This window comes from Coccinella septempunctata, chromosome 1 (genome assembly GCF_907165205.1).
Source record: "Coccinella septempunctata chromosome 1, icCocSept1.1, whole genome shotgun sequence".
NCBI lineage: Eukaryota > Metazoa > Arthropoda > Insecta > Coleoptera > Coccinellidae > Coccinella > Coccinella septempunctata.
This window is the reverse complement of record NC_058189.1, coordinates 58,624,637-58,640,664: the sequence shown is the minus strand read 5'-3', so window position 1 is coordinate 58,640,664 and position 16,028 is coordinate 58,624,637. Positions and strand designations below refer to the sequence as shown.

At 37.1% G+C, this 16,028-nt stretch overlaps 1 protein-coding gene across 4 annotated transcripts in view; it reads right to left on the bottom strand.

Annotated features, from left to right (window-relative positions):
• LOC123323024 (potassium voltage-gated channel protein Shab) overlaps nt 1-14,205 on the bottom strand; it is a 167,066-nt gene extending 152,861 nt beyond the window's left edge. For 3 of the 4 annotated variants that reach the window (XM_044911212.1, XM_044911215.1, XM_044911216.1), the window contains exon 1: nt 13,906-14,204. The gene's annotated coding sequence lies outside the window, so the exon portion shown is untranslated. Of the gene's footprint in view, nt 1-13,905 lie in introns of all 4 variants that reach the window. The other variant, XM_044911214.1, reaches the window with a different exon arrangement.
• Nucleotides 14,206-16,028: the final 1,823 nt, after the last annotated feature.

The window sequence follows — 16,028 nt, the reverse complement described above, 5'->3', positions numbered from 1 at the left end:
AAGGAAGGTTCAAGTCAAGATGAACTTCACCTTTGAACAAAAATTTCATATGAATAAACAATTAAGAGGACAACTGACGCGTATTATCGTGACTGTTCATCTTAATACATTGAAATACCTAATAATAATTTGGTATTTATTGGTACCTTATGACATTTACAATGTATAGGCAAGTCGAATGAAAAATAGAAAAATCAATATTCTACGATGACATTCATCGAGAATCCTGTAGTTAACTTTTCGCATTAATTCACTCAAACATAAAATTCTCGATGCCACCACTTTTTTGGGACTCCCAATAGAAGGAAATTCTTTGTAATTCTCTTCATTCCCAATCTTCAGCTGAAATATAAGTCGTTGAGATTCAGACATTACATAAATTATCTCACATTGAATATACGTCTGACGTTTTGTGGATTTTAGAATCAGGGTATAACTACTTATTTGAATGAGCGAACCTGAATTCTAAATAGCACTTCCTGAAACTCTGTCCCTTTTTCAATCACCTTCGGCATTTTCTTTATAAAAACTGATATTAGTTGTGGCAACGGTGTGACATTAACGACATTTCATGAGTGCCAACTATGTATGCATGTATGTGTATGCACTCGTCAATTTTTGAATGGAATAACATTAGACTAAATCGAAAATATGAGATTCGTTTCGTGGCGGCGCCACCATGTTCTATTCTTGTTCTTTGAAAGAAAATCTAATGATACTCTCGCTTTATTTTGTTCTGCGTTTATATCGATCACAGATTACAGTCATCTCTGTGTTCTCGATCCATCAGAGAATCCAAAAAAAAATGAACCGGACTATTTTCTCAGCTTTTAACGAATATTTCTGATTAACACTTGAATTTTCGTTGTAAAAACGGAACTTCATATATTTCAACACTATCGAAAGATTCGAAGGAGTACTTACTATTTTTCTTCAAGATAATTTCTGTTTGACAAATTGTATTCGTGAGGAAGGTAATACAATATTATTTCAATAAAACACAGTTGTTTGGCGAAATATTCAATCAACAGAAATGCAATTTTCACTATACTTGTGAAGAATATTTGAAGAACAGACTCGAACAGATTAATGTATTTGTGTTTCTTAATTCATGGCCACAATTCACATTACGATTTTTCAATACAGTTCCTTTGATTAAATATTGCTGAAGTTGCCATAAAACTGTTAGCTCTATCCGTACCAAATGTTCATCTGATTTGGCTCTGCCTTAATTTCCAACAACAAAGAGTGATAGTCCAACAACACCGAATTCTTAGCTGTAGTTCTTGATTGTCCATACAGAAAACTGAACGATATGTTCAATAAATGAATGTTGTACGACCTTTCTCGAAAGTAATACATTTTCACATACCAATAATGGCTTATAAATACAGCACATTCTCAAGTCGTAGGAATGCATTCAAATTATTTTCAAATATCAATTGACAACTGTCAATTCCTTATTAGCGCTACCTACAGTGGGAAAAAAGAAACTTATCTCTTATTTCCAAAGATGGAATAACAAAATCTAATCAGTGCATACACCATCTTTTTAGACATCTTAGTGCCAACCTTACTCCGTTCTAGTTACAAAAACTTGAGAAAATTATTTGAAATGAAATATCAGGACAGTCACACCAGAGACCACGTTCAAAACTACACAAATTTCGTATATTGATCTAATATCGGGAATTTGCAGCCTTTTCTTTAAATTATAGCAACTGGGATTAATAAACCGAGAACTTGCTGTTTAACGGTTTTCCATCTGTAAGCAGTTTTCCGTGGCTAATTAAGAAAAATTGTTCAGTTGAAACCTTCACAATCTCTTCTTGCCTCGAATGACTTTTAATCAACTGGACTTTCGTTCCATTCCCAAATTGTATTAATAACCCCAGTTTTCATTCACGCCACCTGAACAATATTAATTACCAACGAAAGAATAAAGGAAAGCACGAACACCGTTTTCCGGTCACTCTGTATTTCAGTCTGTTATTTTCCCGCTGACCGTTTTCCACGTCAAAGCTGCACGAACGAAAGGGGTTTGCTGTCGTGCTCATGCCTATTATTTACTGTCAAGGACGCTCAAAATTGATAAAGTTCCATACAGCTTAATCCCCTATTGACCGATTTAGGTGGAGTCTTTATGGGTGAACCGGATTGAAGTCGTTTCGTTCATGAAACGGCGTCAGTGAAAAACTGAAGACATATTATAATATGAACTATTCAATGAACTTTCAGCTCCTCCATTTCCATGCAGGTAAGGCCTAAATAATGGAAGTAATGGAATGAAGTGTAGAAGGAGAAAGTTTATTAATACGGTAATTAAAGTTGTTGCAGGCTCCAGGTCAAAGTATTCCTGAGAATAATCAGTGAAGTTGTTTCCATTTCCCAGAGAATATTTTTCGTTGTCCAGCAATGGAGAGGCATTCTGTCACCAGTTGATCTAGATGTTCATCCTACTCCCCACAGAGTCTGCACTCGTAGTTTCTGCTAGTGCTAGACCTATTCTCATTAAGTGCTTTCTGAGATGACACTCAAGTGTTGGATATTCTTGCTTAGATCCAGATACTCTTGTTGGAGTGTTCCAGTTTCGCAAGCTTCCTCCAGAGTGATTCACTCCTCGAAGATCCGAAGACTGACCTTTCCGGACAAGTGTATTGGTCCCTCCATTTCCATTGATTCCTGAGTGACCAGGAACTCATGCTTAACTGACTTTGTCATTCTTGCCTAATGGGGGCTATCGTTTTTTTCGCTCACCAGTTGGCGCCTTTGTAGCATATATCTATTATACCAATATTGATAACACGCGTTCTAGACTACGATAAAAAGTGTAGCCAAATCGTTGGGAGGAATTCACTTGTACGCATGCGCGAATTAGAAGTTCGAAAATGACAATCAACATATTGGTTAGGTTGTTTTCATATTTGGCGTTGAATGGAATGAATTCGAATGATTTATTTGAAATTGTTGTACAAATTTTGAAAAAAAATTTTTGTGAGGCGAAAGTTAATTAATATTAAATGCATCGAGAATGTATCCGTTTTTTTCAACTTTCAGATGAATCAACGAAAGGAGAGATCAAACCAAATAAGTGCATAAAAACTTTTCACCCAATACTATTATGATTTGTGAAATAATAATTATGTGCCGAAAAGGGATGGTATTCTCCATACTCAGTAAATTCAATAGTGACATAATAACAAGTTCGTTTTATATTACAGTTTCATACCAGATTCAATTATTGCGTGTACGTGTAAACATCATACTTATCTCACCTCCTGAATTTCCCCTCTTATAAATCTACTCAATAATAAAAAATATTTTTGGGTCAACATTTAATGTAATATGTAATTATAATATTATATATAAAAGTAGAGAGTGCTCATTAAAAAAGCCAAGCTTCTATAGAAGCAATACAATAATCAATTTGGCAATAAGATTATTTAGAAAAAGAGAAACTGGTAGATATTACTAACTACAGTTGGGCTTTATAGATATAGATGTCGATTTAGATGTTTCACTATTTCAGTGCCGAAAAAAACAATCATAAATTGAACTAGAATTATTACCTCAACTCCCAACTGAATTTCAAGACAATAACAGACTTATCTAGATACAATGCAGATAATATACGATAGTGAACAACCTAGAAAAATGTATTCACAGTCCTACAATTTTGTTGATTCAATATCACTTTTGTTAATCTCCGCACTCCGCAGGTTTTCTGTGGAAAACACAATATTTCACTATTTTTATGAATCCGAGCGTCTAGTGCTGCAAAATGATGAAGTTTCATGAATTTTGACTTCTTATTATTAGAAATCAACGATGAAATATAAATTACTACGTAATGCAAACCTGAGTTTGAACATTCATCAATATATTGATAGGTTAAGTTGGAAAATATTCGAATGGTTGTGAAGTAAAATCATTTCACTCCTGTCAGTTCATAAAACGATGTATCAGAAAGAGACAGAGCTAATCAGGTATTTTTATTCTTAATATTTCTGCACATGCGCAGAAGTCGATTCCGGCCACGGGCTGGCTTCAATTTTCGAAGTCCCATTATCGATATAGAATATAATAGATATATGCTTTGTAGAGTGAGGTCCTGAACATAGACAAACTAATGCAAGATTTGAGCCATATTTTGGCGATTAAGCGTCTTAATCGATGTCTTAAAGCGTCTTTAAGCGTGACGTCATTAATTTTGTTGTCGCAAAAATAGAATATCGCTGATGGTTGAGTCATCTGTCGTTGTCATTAGACAGCGAATCGAATTGTGAATTTTTCAATTTCTGTTCTTTGGCTATTATTTGAAAAATATTTATTTATTCCGAATGATAATGCAGAAACTGCATTATTAGCAATAAAAGCACTCTTCCCTAGTAGGAATTCAAATCAAATTCGATATAAACAACATATTCTCCCTTCTTCCTTATATTACCTCTTTCCGCTTAAAGCCCGTTTGCAACAGCCGAGAATTCTCTGGAGAATTCTCTACAAAATTCTCGCAAGAAAAGGGCGGAGACTATTTAGTACGCAACTGAAGAGAGAATTCTACCGAAAGTGCGTATGTAACGCTTAAGACGACACAGACCAGAGACAAGATGACTCTATGACACAGGCGCTCTCCACAGACCGCCAGGTTCCGCTTAAAGCGTCTTAAAGACTGACGTCATGACTTATTCGCTCGAATCATAGACATAGAGACATGGACTGTGCCTTCCCTTTATATCTATGCATGAAATACGGTCAAAAAAAGTGACAGAGAGAAAAACACGTCGGGAATGCAGTTGTCTTTTTCTAGAATTTTGATTGGTCTACACTCACCTCTATGTGAACAAAAAAGAGAAAGGTATATCCCGACGAGCTTTTCTCTCTTTCTAATAAATAGCCAATTTCATGCTGGCATTGCTCAGTCCATGTCTCTATGTCTATGGCTCGAATAGCACCGCTTAAAGACGCTTCACGCGTCTTAATCGCGAAAATATGGCTTTGTTTGTCTAGGATGACGGAAACTTGTCATTTCACAGATCATAATATTGGAGAAATTGAATATATAAATATTTGGTTACTAATCAATATCTTGTTCGTCATGTGTGTAAGTACCTTTCTGACAATGATTTGGCTTCACTTCTTTTATAGCATTAAACACGTAATATCAATAAAAGTATTATAGATATATGGAGACCATAAACTTAATATTAATCATATAGTTGAGTCTATGATTTGGACCTCACGCTACACTAGCACATCTAGCGGCGAATTCACACGCGGTAGCCCTCATTCTATAAGTTTAATGGCATGGTAACGTCTTGAAACAAGGGGTTCATAATTCATAGTTTGTACATAAATCTAATGCAATCAAGTGTTCAAGGGTTACGAATCATAAATTAAAAATTGATCCGAATATAGGTACTGATGAAATTCTTATATAATGATCATTGAAAACATTCAACCAATATACTTATATCCCGAGTTCTACGAGGATGTATTGAAAAATTCTTAGCCTACTATAGAATCAAACAAAATTTCAATGTCGAAATATTTTATTAAATTTATTAAACTTTTTTTCACTTGGGGAAAGAGATGATAGTCGGATGGAGACAAATCTGGTGAATAAAAAGGGTGTTCTAGTAATTCAAACCTTAAATCACCAATATTTTGCATGGCAACATGAGATTTGTGTGCAGGGGCGTTGTCCTGCTAAAACAAAACATCTTTGGATAGCTTTCCACGTCTTTTCTCTTTAATTTTTTCCCGTATAGTGGTCAGTAATGTCGAATAGTAATCTTCGGTTATTGTTCTACCCTTATCCAAAAAATAAATCATGATTACTTCATGGCAATCCCAAAAAATTGAAGCAAGAACTTTTCCAGCAGTTTTTACGACACAAAACTTCTTAGGTCTTGGAGAACCAGAGTTTCGCCATTCCATCCATTGTTGCTTTGTTTCTGGATCGTAGAAGTGTACCCAAGCATCATCCATAGTAACAATTCGGTTTAAGACTCCGTTTAAGAAGTCTACATCGTTTTCAAATAGAGGACAGATCGAACGCGATGCTTCCACCCTTGCACGCTTTTGGTCAACATTCAAATATTTGGGGATCCATTTTGCAGCAATTTTTCTGATGTCTAAATTGACGTGAAAAATATGATGAACGCGTTCGTATGAAATATTCAGTGCTTCAGATATCCGTTTTAGCCCAATTCGACGGTCTGATAAAATCATGTCATGAACTGCATCGATATTTTCGGGGACTGACACAGAAAATGGCATTCCCGATCAGTCATCATCTTCAATGGAAAAATTTACCTCTTTTGAAGCTTGCAGTCCAATTTTTCACGGTTGCATACGAAGGACATTGATCACCAAGGGTATGAAGCATATATTCGTAAATCTGCTTACCTCCTAACCCTTTTAAATACAGGTACTTGATGATGGCTCGATACTCCAATTTGTCGATTTCCACAATTTCAGTGGACATCTTCTTTCTTTTAATTTTTTGCGTAACTCTGGTTTACTTTTTTGACCTCAAAGTTAACACTGACACTTCTAATGCGTTATTGTTCGTTGCTATGGTAACGCAATATTTTTTTATGCATGGAACTGGTCTAGGCTAACTAGATATCAATACATCCTCGTATAATGAAATAACAAAACTTTTTCCTTAGTCTCACTTTAGGTTTATTTCTATCCGATTTTGCTCTATTATGGAAAATAGTGATGGTGACAAGACTTTAACGTATGCCATCGGCCTTCTCAACCTATCAAAATTTAAAAATAGTCCATTCACTTTCGAAACGTATCGTTTCGTCAACTTCAACGTCAAGCAACAATATTTATCGACCGAAACAGTTGTCAAGTTCATAGATCGATCTGGTGAGATTACGGAAGTGGGTCAGGATGAGAGATATATGGCAAGTCGAGCGGAATCATCTTTTTTTCTTAACAGACAATGTCTCGTTTGGCAGAAGCTCCATTTCGAATTTACATGAAGGGCGATCATCCACGAAGAGAAATGAAAAAACTTCGGAGCAGCAGGACTCCATTCTGTTTCAATCTCGGTAGTTCCATCCATATTTTCGGGACTTTGTTTTCAAAGGGGAGGACATAATGGGGTTGTTTTTCTTACCACCCTGAACGGTTCAGATCGATCGAGGAAGTTATTCACATTCTAACCTGGATTCGTACTGACGCTCTGAAGTGCAATTTGTGGAAATCGAATTTGGAATTGGTGTATCATGAACCTTTTTGGATCAATTTGTCAACTGATTCAAGCGTTCGAAATTCCAAAAATTCAACATTTTTTTATATCACAGAAAACGTGCGGACATCGAAGGTGAGTTGTAGCGATAGGTCGGTTTTGCTCTTGTTTGAGCTCCACTGGCTTTCAACAATAGTTCCTCTGCTTTATTCAATGGGCATCGTTGGTTGAGTTGTGCGGTACTGACGAGCTGAAACAAGAGCGAAACAATCGCTACTCACCTTCGATGTCCATACGTTATCTGTGGTGTATACTCAGAATGTAGATTTCTCACAATCCAATTGATTCAGTTATTTCTCATAGACTTTGGACGTTAAACTATTCATTTATAATTTTATATTTCAGAACTGGTTCTTTTGGATATTCGAGGAATGGTTTTCTTATTATTCCTTGTTTCGATTGAAAGTTTTCCTGAACGAAAGGGAAATAGTGTCCTCTTTTTATATTGATTGGAAGAGTTCCTAATTACGCTTTCAATACCTGCGTCAAAGTTTTACGTTGATCATTCGAAGAGTAACGAAATTCAAGGTTTAGTTGTGACATTATACTCAAATATACACCAGTGGACGCTTGCACATAATTAATTTTGGCTTCGTACTATTTTTATTGTTTTGTCTGGGAGAGGAATGCCGTATCTGAAAAAACTCAAATTATCTGCGTATCTGTATCTGTATAATAATAGTCGAAATAGAGGTGCTGAATCTATAAGTACCAATCATTTATAAAGAAACTGTCCATTTGAGGAAAAAAATCTGTCTATGATGAACACAATATTACGAGGATGTATTGATATCTAGTTAGACTAGAATAGTTCAATGCATAACAAAAATATTGCGTTACCATAGCAACGAACAATAACTCATTAAAAGTGTGAGTGTGGAGTTTGAGGTAAAAAAAGTAAACCAGAGTTACGCAATAAATTAAAAGAAAGATGTCCACCGAAATTGTGAAAATCGAAAAATTGGAGTATCGAGCCATCATCAAGTACCTGTTTTAAAAAGGGTTAAGAGGTAGGCAGATTTACGAAGATATGCTTAATACCCTTGGTGATCGATGCCCTTCGTATACGACCGTGAAAAATTGGACCGCAAGCTTCAAAAGAGGTAAATTTTCCATTGAAGATGATGAGCCGATCGGGAAGGCCAGTATCTGTGTCAGTCCCCGAAAATATCGAAGCAGTTCATGACATGATTTCATACGAACGCTTTCATCATACAGTTCACGTCAATTTGGACATGAGAAAAATTGCTGCAAAATGGAAATGAAAGTGTTTGAATGTTAACCAAAAGCGTGCAAGGGTAGAAGCATCGCATTCGATCTGTGTTCGATTTGAAAACAATGTAGACTTCTTAAACCGAATTGTTACTATGGATGAGATTTGGGTACATTTCTACGATCCAGAAACAAAGCAACAATCGATGGAATGGCGACACTCTGCTTCTCCAAGACCTAAGAAGTTTCGTGTCCAAAAATCTGCTGGAAAAGTTCTTGCTTCAGTTTTTTGTGATTTCCATGGAGTAAATATGATTGATTTTTTGGATAAGGGTAGAACAATAACCGGAAATTCCTATTCGACATTGCTGACCACTCTACGGGAAAAAATTGAAGAGGAAAGACGCAGAAAGCCATCCAAAGATGTTTTGTTTTAGCAGGACAATGCCCCTGCACACAAATCTCATGTTGCCATGCAAAAAATTGGTGATTTAGGGTTTAAAAAGGTATTCATTTTCTCTTTTTGAACTGACCTTTAAAACGGTGTAGACTCCTCTTAAGAGGAAAATATGTTGAGTAATAAAATATATTTACATTGAAATTTTGTTTGGTTCTATAGTAGGCTAACAATTTTTCGATATAGCCTCGTATGCATTTCTTTGTCCGTAAAATATTCGATTTTCTTATGAACACAAAAACATTTTCCTCAACATCCGGAGATAAACCTTAATTTTTTTTCACACTGAAAGTGGCATGCTCTTTCAGTTTTCACGATCTGAAGTTCTAATACCTTAATATGACCTCTTGTCCCCAAAACGCAACTTCTCGATAGCAGCGACCTATAAAACTTCCGCGATATCGATTGAGCCTGAAACATGTCTTGAACTGAGCTTTTGAGGATCTAATCTATCTCATGGTGGGGAAAAATTACTCATTTCAACACATCGACCCTTGTGCGACCCAGAAAATACTATTGCGCTGGAATAAAACGCAATGAAATCAACACGCGAATGGAAAGTATGCAAAATTATGTCCCACCCAGCTAAGTCGACAATTATATGACCAAATATTTAATTCTAAATCCTTAAGAACCTGAAATGTCAATTTCTTGAAGTTTAGGACAAGTCATCAATTCATCACTGAAACAGCAGAATTTCACGAATCACAGAACACAGATTACAGTCTGTAATCTGTGTTACAGAAGAGTGTAATCTTATAACGTGCGTTCAAAAAAATTCGTCGTCAAGTAGGCTATGAAATTTTGAAGGCTGATGTTCGGTGGCTGAACGTATGTCTTTCCTTGAATTACTTCATCTTCCCAAAATGTAAACAATGATGACATTAACCTATATATCGTAATTTTGTAAGGAAAGGCACTTTTAAGAAAAAGTTACCTGTAAATTTCACCCAACGTGCGAAAAGCATTCCTTTCATTGAGTAATGATGACAAGAATCCAAACATTCTGAGGCGGTTAGAAAAATTCTTCGTAAAAATTTTAACCGTCCACTATTTTCATACGTAAGAGACATGAATCTTGAATTGATCGTGGTATTATGTTTTTTTTGTAAGAAGGTTCTAGCTACTTCAGTCATATGAATAAATCACAGTAACAATCTCAATAATATGTTTATTAATTCTCTATAAATATTGAATTGATTCAGTCATTACTGAAAATCCATGACTAAACTAAAAGAACTGAATTACATGAAAATAGCTTTTGCATGGACAATTTATTGAAATTCAATTCAGCTATAAAAAGGCATGATGCTTTCTCCTTCATAACGTTCTGCTATTAAAGTTCCATAAAAGAAAGTAGGTCCACATTTTGCCTTTGACTGACGCATACTGAACTCCAATTTTTCTTGGATGCTACAAGGTTAGGTAATAACAACCTTTTCAGTTTTCTGATAACATGTCAATCTTTATGGAAACAAATGGATATCTTTTTTTTCAAAATCGGGTGGCACATGCCAACGGATACTCCAGCCACTTGAGATAAAACCTGAACAGAGGTTTGTCGAGCTTCTGTCATGATGTTTTCATTATTGCTGAACTCTGGAGTTTTCTTCTTTGGTCGACCACTTCCTTTTTTGTTTGAACATACCTGTTTCGTCAACACATCGCAAAACAGTACAATGGAAAAATTCATACTTAATAATCTACAGCAACATAGGCTTCTATGAAGTCGCCGGAACAGAATATTTCCATTCTCATTTAATTTTCTTTCCAATTTTGAAGTAGGATTCAATAATAAAAGCCTTTAACACGTCCGTAAAAACCATCTTTATAATTTGCTCATAATTTTAACAACAATCCAAAATGCTAAAATGACAATTCACCTCGAAAATAGTATATCACGAGCTAAGAATTACGTTTAGGCACGAAATATCGACGTTCAAAATTCCATAGCCTACTTGACAACGAATTTTTTTGAACGCACGTTATCAATAAACAGGGGCTTAAATCATTTTGAATTTGATTGATTGATTATTTCTAATTCATGAAATTGAATAAATAACTTTATTATTATTATTATTAAATAGCAGCCATTTGATAATAGATTCATTCAACTCCACAATAAAGATTCCGTTATTACTCGTTGCCTTGCATGTTGGGTTACAGAAAAAACAGTCAAAAGTGTACTTCATCGTCAACTAATTCATGCCCTAACTTCAAAAAACTTTCAGCAGCCTGGTATAACTCACCAAGAGATATATCCCCTATCACTTATCACTGTTATCAGTGACTTCGGTAGTTTTTTTATGGTCGAAAATGTATTCATTTCAAAACAGCTACTAATTTTTTTGCAATATGAGACCATTCAAAGGCTCAATGTTCAGTTGATGAGGCACTCATTTGCCTTCCTTCTGAATTATTTCTAGGGATTTCAATGGTACAGAGACTGCTTGTTGAGTCAGCCCAGGTCATTCTGCAGGCACACCTAGAGCTTGACTCGGATCTTATCGAGTAATGCTTTTTATTCTTTTCCTTAAAGTTTTTGGGCTGCCCAGAGATAGGCTTATCTTCAACGATGAAATCACCATTCCTAAAACTTTGGAAGTATTCCCAAAATGATTAATCAGTTGGAGCATTGCCACCATAAACTTCCACAAGCAGTCGATGCATTTTATCTGCAATTATCTTCCAATTAGAGCAGACAACTAGAACCTCCCGCATAGGCTGTTTAGTAGTTTAGTTAACAACTAAATGACGAATAAGTCATTAGGTGTGGGCAATGGCCGTCCTGTACCCTGGAAACAAAACGTTTCTGGACTCTTAGACTCCAAATCACTCAGAGAATAACACTCCGAATTTGTCAGAATAGTACGATCATTGTACTTACTCGATCGTGTCAGATTATGATATATGTGGCAAGTTACATGTTGAAAAGTAGATATTCTCTTAATCTGACAATTTAAGCGTGACGAAAATGTGTGGGAGAGCGCCAAACTTTTTCTTTTTTGAAAGCTAATGATGCAAGAATAACGGAAAAAATATAATCTGACAGTTTCAGCAAGCCGAAACCAGGAACTTTGGCGAACTTTTATTGTTAATTTTGATTTGGAAAAAAAACTTTTGTCAGTAGATTCTACATATAAAAGTGCCTAAGAAGATTTATGTTGTAGATCTGTAACTTCAAAGACAAAAAAGTTATGACAACTCTTTGAAATCGTTGAAATCTCAATTTTTGCTTATAACTCAAAATCTAGAAATTATAGGACGGTTCTGTTTTCAGATTTGGATTAGACAGGAAAAAAGAGCTCGAGAATGTGTAATCCGTTTTCTTCTAATTGCTATAGTTCTCGAGATCCTATCTGTAGACAACGAATTTTGCACACCCTGTACACCAAAATATTATCGTTATATTCAAACCAGTTTTTGGTTTTCTTCCTCCCATGTCACTTTGTCACTTACGAGGATGTATTGATATCTAGATAGCCTAGACCAGTTCTATGCATAAAAAAATATTGCGTTACTATAGCAACGAACAATAACTCATTAGAAGTGTCAATGAAAAAGTAAACCAGAGTTGCGCAATAATATAAAAGAAAGATATCCACCGAAATTGTGAAAATCGAAAAATTGGAGTATCGAGCCATCATCAAGTACCTGTATTTAAAAGGGTTAAGAGAAGATATGCTCAATACCCTTGGTGATCAATGTCCTTCGTATGCGATCGTGAAAAATTGGACTGCAAGCTTCAAAAGAGGTAAATTGTCCATTGGAGATGATGACCGATCGGAAAGGCCAGTTTCTGTGTCAGTCCCAGAAAATATCGACGCAGTTCATGACCCTATTTTATCAGACCGTCGAATTGGGCTAAAACGGATATCTGAGGCACTGAATATTTCATACGAACGCGATCATCATATAGTTCACGTCCATTTGGACATGAGAAAAATTGCTGCAAAATGGATCCTCAAATGTTTGAATATTGACCAAAAGCGTGCAAGGGTAGAAGCATCGCGTTCGATCTGTGCTCGATTTGAAAACGACGTAGACTTCTTAAACCGAATTGTTACTATGGATGGGACTTGGATACATTTCTACGATCCAGAAACAAAGCAACAATCGATGACATGGCAACACTCTGGTTCTCCAAGACCTAAGAAGTTTTGTGTGCAAAAATCTGCTGGAAAAGTTCTTGCTTCAGTTTTTTGGGATTGCCATGGAGTAATCATGATTGATTTTTTGGATAAGGGTAGAACAATAACCGGAGGTTACTATTCGACATTTCGGGAAAAAATTAAAGAGAAAAGATACGGAAAGCTATCCAAAGGTGTTTTGTTTTTGCAGGACAACGCCCCTGCACACAAATCTCATGTTGCCATGCAAAAAATTCGTGATTTAAGGTTTGAATTACTAGAGCACCCCCCGTTATTCACCAGATCTGGCTCTATCCGACTATCATCTCTTTCCTCAACTGAAAAAAAAGTTGAAAGCTCGTAAATTTTCTTCCAACGAGGAGGTAACGAAAGCTGTGGAGGTCTGGTTTGCAGAGCAAGAAGAAACATTTTTTTTTTGAAAGGTCTAGAGACGTTGCAGGTTCGTTGTAATAAATATATCCAATTGAGAGGAGAATATGTTGAGTAATAAAATATTTTGACATTGAAATTTTGTTTGGTTCTATAGTAGGCTAAGAATTTTCCAATATATCCTCGTATTATATGACAATTTATGATCAAAACTTTTGAAAATCGATGTATTTGATCAGATACAACCTCTGTTGTCTCTGATTTCGTGTTTGTTTTTGATCGAATAAAAATCCCAATTCAAAAGTGCGTTGAAGTTCTCCGAACTGACCCCCGTTCCCGAAACGCCTCACCGGCCGCAACGCATTTATTGACACGAAACGAGTTCCGAACAAAACCATCCAGAAACTAATCTATCTCATAATTGGGGGGAAAACTCATTTCCTAACCTGTTACTCCATCGGCCCCTTGTTCATTCCATTCCGAATCAATTCCGGCCGTCGGCCGCGTAATCGGCTCGCAGCTTGACGTGCACCCAGACCCAGACCCGCGGTCTCACTAACCACACGTAGACGGGACGAAACGCACGTTCAGAGAACGGAAAAACGGGGTTGAATTTTCGCACTTAAGCCGCACGAACCGCACGATTTAACGGGATCGAACTGAAAGAACTTAATATCGCGTGTTGGATATAATTCGCGACGCCAAAAATTACATTATGAACACTGACATATCTTCCTTGGACTGGCGCCTACAATTCGATTCGACAGGACCGTGCTCAGCTTGGATGTCTCCTCTCAGTTGAAGTTAAATTTAACATAACTCTGGGCAGGGTACGCCGAAATACTGATGATTATTTCACGATGAGATGTTGACAAAAAGGACTGATGATTATTTGAGCGCGAGTCTTTTGATTAGAGCGAATAAGTAAAGGATTACGCAATAACAACGTAAGAGTTGAATTCGTCGCAATTCCTAGGCCAGGTGGTTATGCTACACCTAGTCGTTACCCTGAACGAAGAGAGGCAGCATGTTCCCGCTCAGTTTCAATTTATTGAGATCATAATCCGACATAAACACATCAGCTAAATGTGTTTCAACAATTTTGCAGTTCGTTGAAAGAAAGATTTCTGATTAGCAGTACTTCTCAGAGCTGTTAATTGGTATTTGGTCTGTTTGTGGGCCTTGAAAAGTAGATGAATCTGGCGAGAAATATTTCCTAATTTTGAATAGATATCCCAACGTTGGTCACATGCTAGCTCCAACCGAACCACGGATAGCTAGGCCACTCTGAGGTCCCTTGATTCACACTGCCAGTTATTTCTGCTGACATGGGAGTGCCGTAATACCATGAAGCAACTGGCAAAAGGCAATAAGTAACTCTACTATGGGTACCAGGGCATTTTGGTATTGAAGTAAGTGAATAAAGCCGATGAACTTGCAAAAAGAGCATCAAGGTTAACACCTGCTGGACCTGAGTCTTTCTGTGGGCTTGGCAAATACCAATAGAAGGCAGCGATCCAACAATAGAAGTCGAACAATAGAATAACTCTATGGAGAAACACTCCTGGACTTCGTCAGTCAAAGAAATTCGTGATGATTTTCCAGACCTACACCAGAAAACTTCTAAAGCTTTCACAAGCTGAGCTTCGGGTGATGGTGGATCTGCTGTCATTTGTACCGTATGGGAGAGTGAGCAGATGTGATAAATATATTCTGGTGAGAAATATTTCCTAACTTTGGACAGATATCCCAATTTTGGTCACATGCTCTAGTCCCAACCGAATCACGGATAGCCCTACCACGCTGACGTCCTTGGAATCACACTGCCAGGCATCTCTGCTGACATGGGAGTGGCGTAATACCATAAAACAACTGGCAAGAGGCAATAAAGTGACTCTACTATGGGTACCAAGGCATTGTGGTGTTGAAGGAAATGAGAAAGCCGATGAACTTGCGAAAAGAGCATCAAGGTTAACACCTGGTGTGCCTGAGCCTTTCTGTGGACTTGGAAAATACCAATATAAGAGCCCAGGATTAGGAACAGAGAAGGGAAACTTTTAAAGCCCGACCTTCTCCTAATTAAAGATCAGCACGTCATTGTATGCGACGTCTCAGTGAGCTGGGAGTGCCCAGAGCCTTTAAGCATGGCCTATGCAGTTAAGAAAGCCATATACTCCACTCCCACCTTTGGAGTTGAGGAACTTCACCTGGATAAGATCATAGAGGTGCTTCCACTGATTGTGGGAGCTAGAGGAGGATGGTGCCCTGAAAACCGCAATATCATCAAGATGGTTGGCGGCACAGATGCGGACATTGGTGACATTATCCATACCGCACTGAGGGGTGGCTGCATCATACATAAGCAGTTCAACCGCGTTGTTTGGCGCTGTGCCCGTAGGGTTCGCGAAGTTCGCGTTTAGTTCGTCCCACTGCAAGACCTCAGTGGTAATGCTTTAACCAGTCTCGCGAATTGGTTGTGTATTCGGGCTACTGCTGCGAGCTGTAAGTGCGGTTCGAGAGAGTTTGTTCGTGCGTTTTTGTTCGTGAGCTTAGTTCTATACTTGGACGT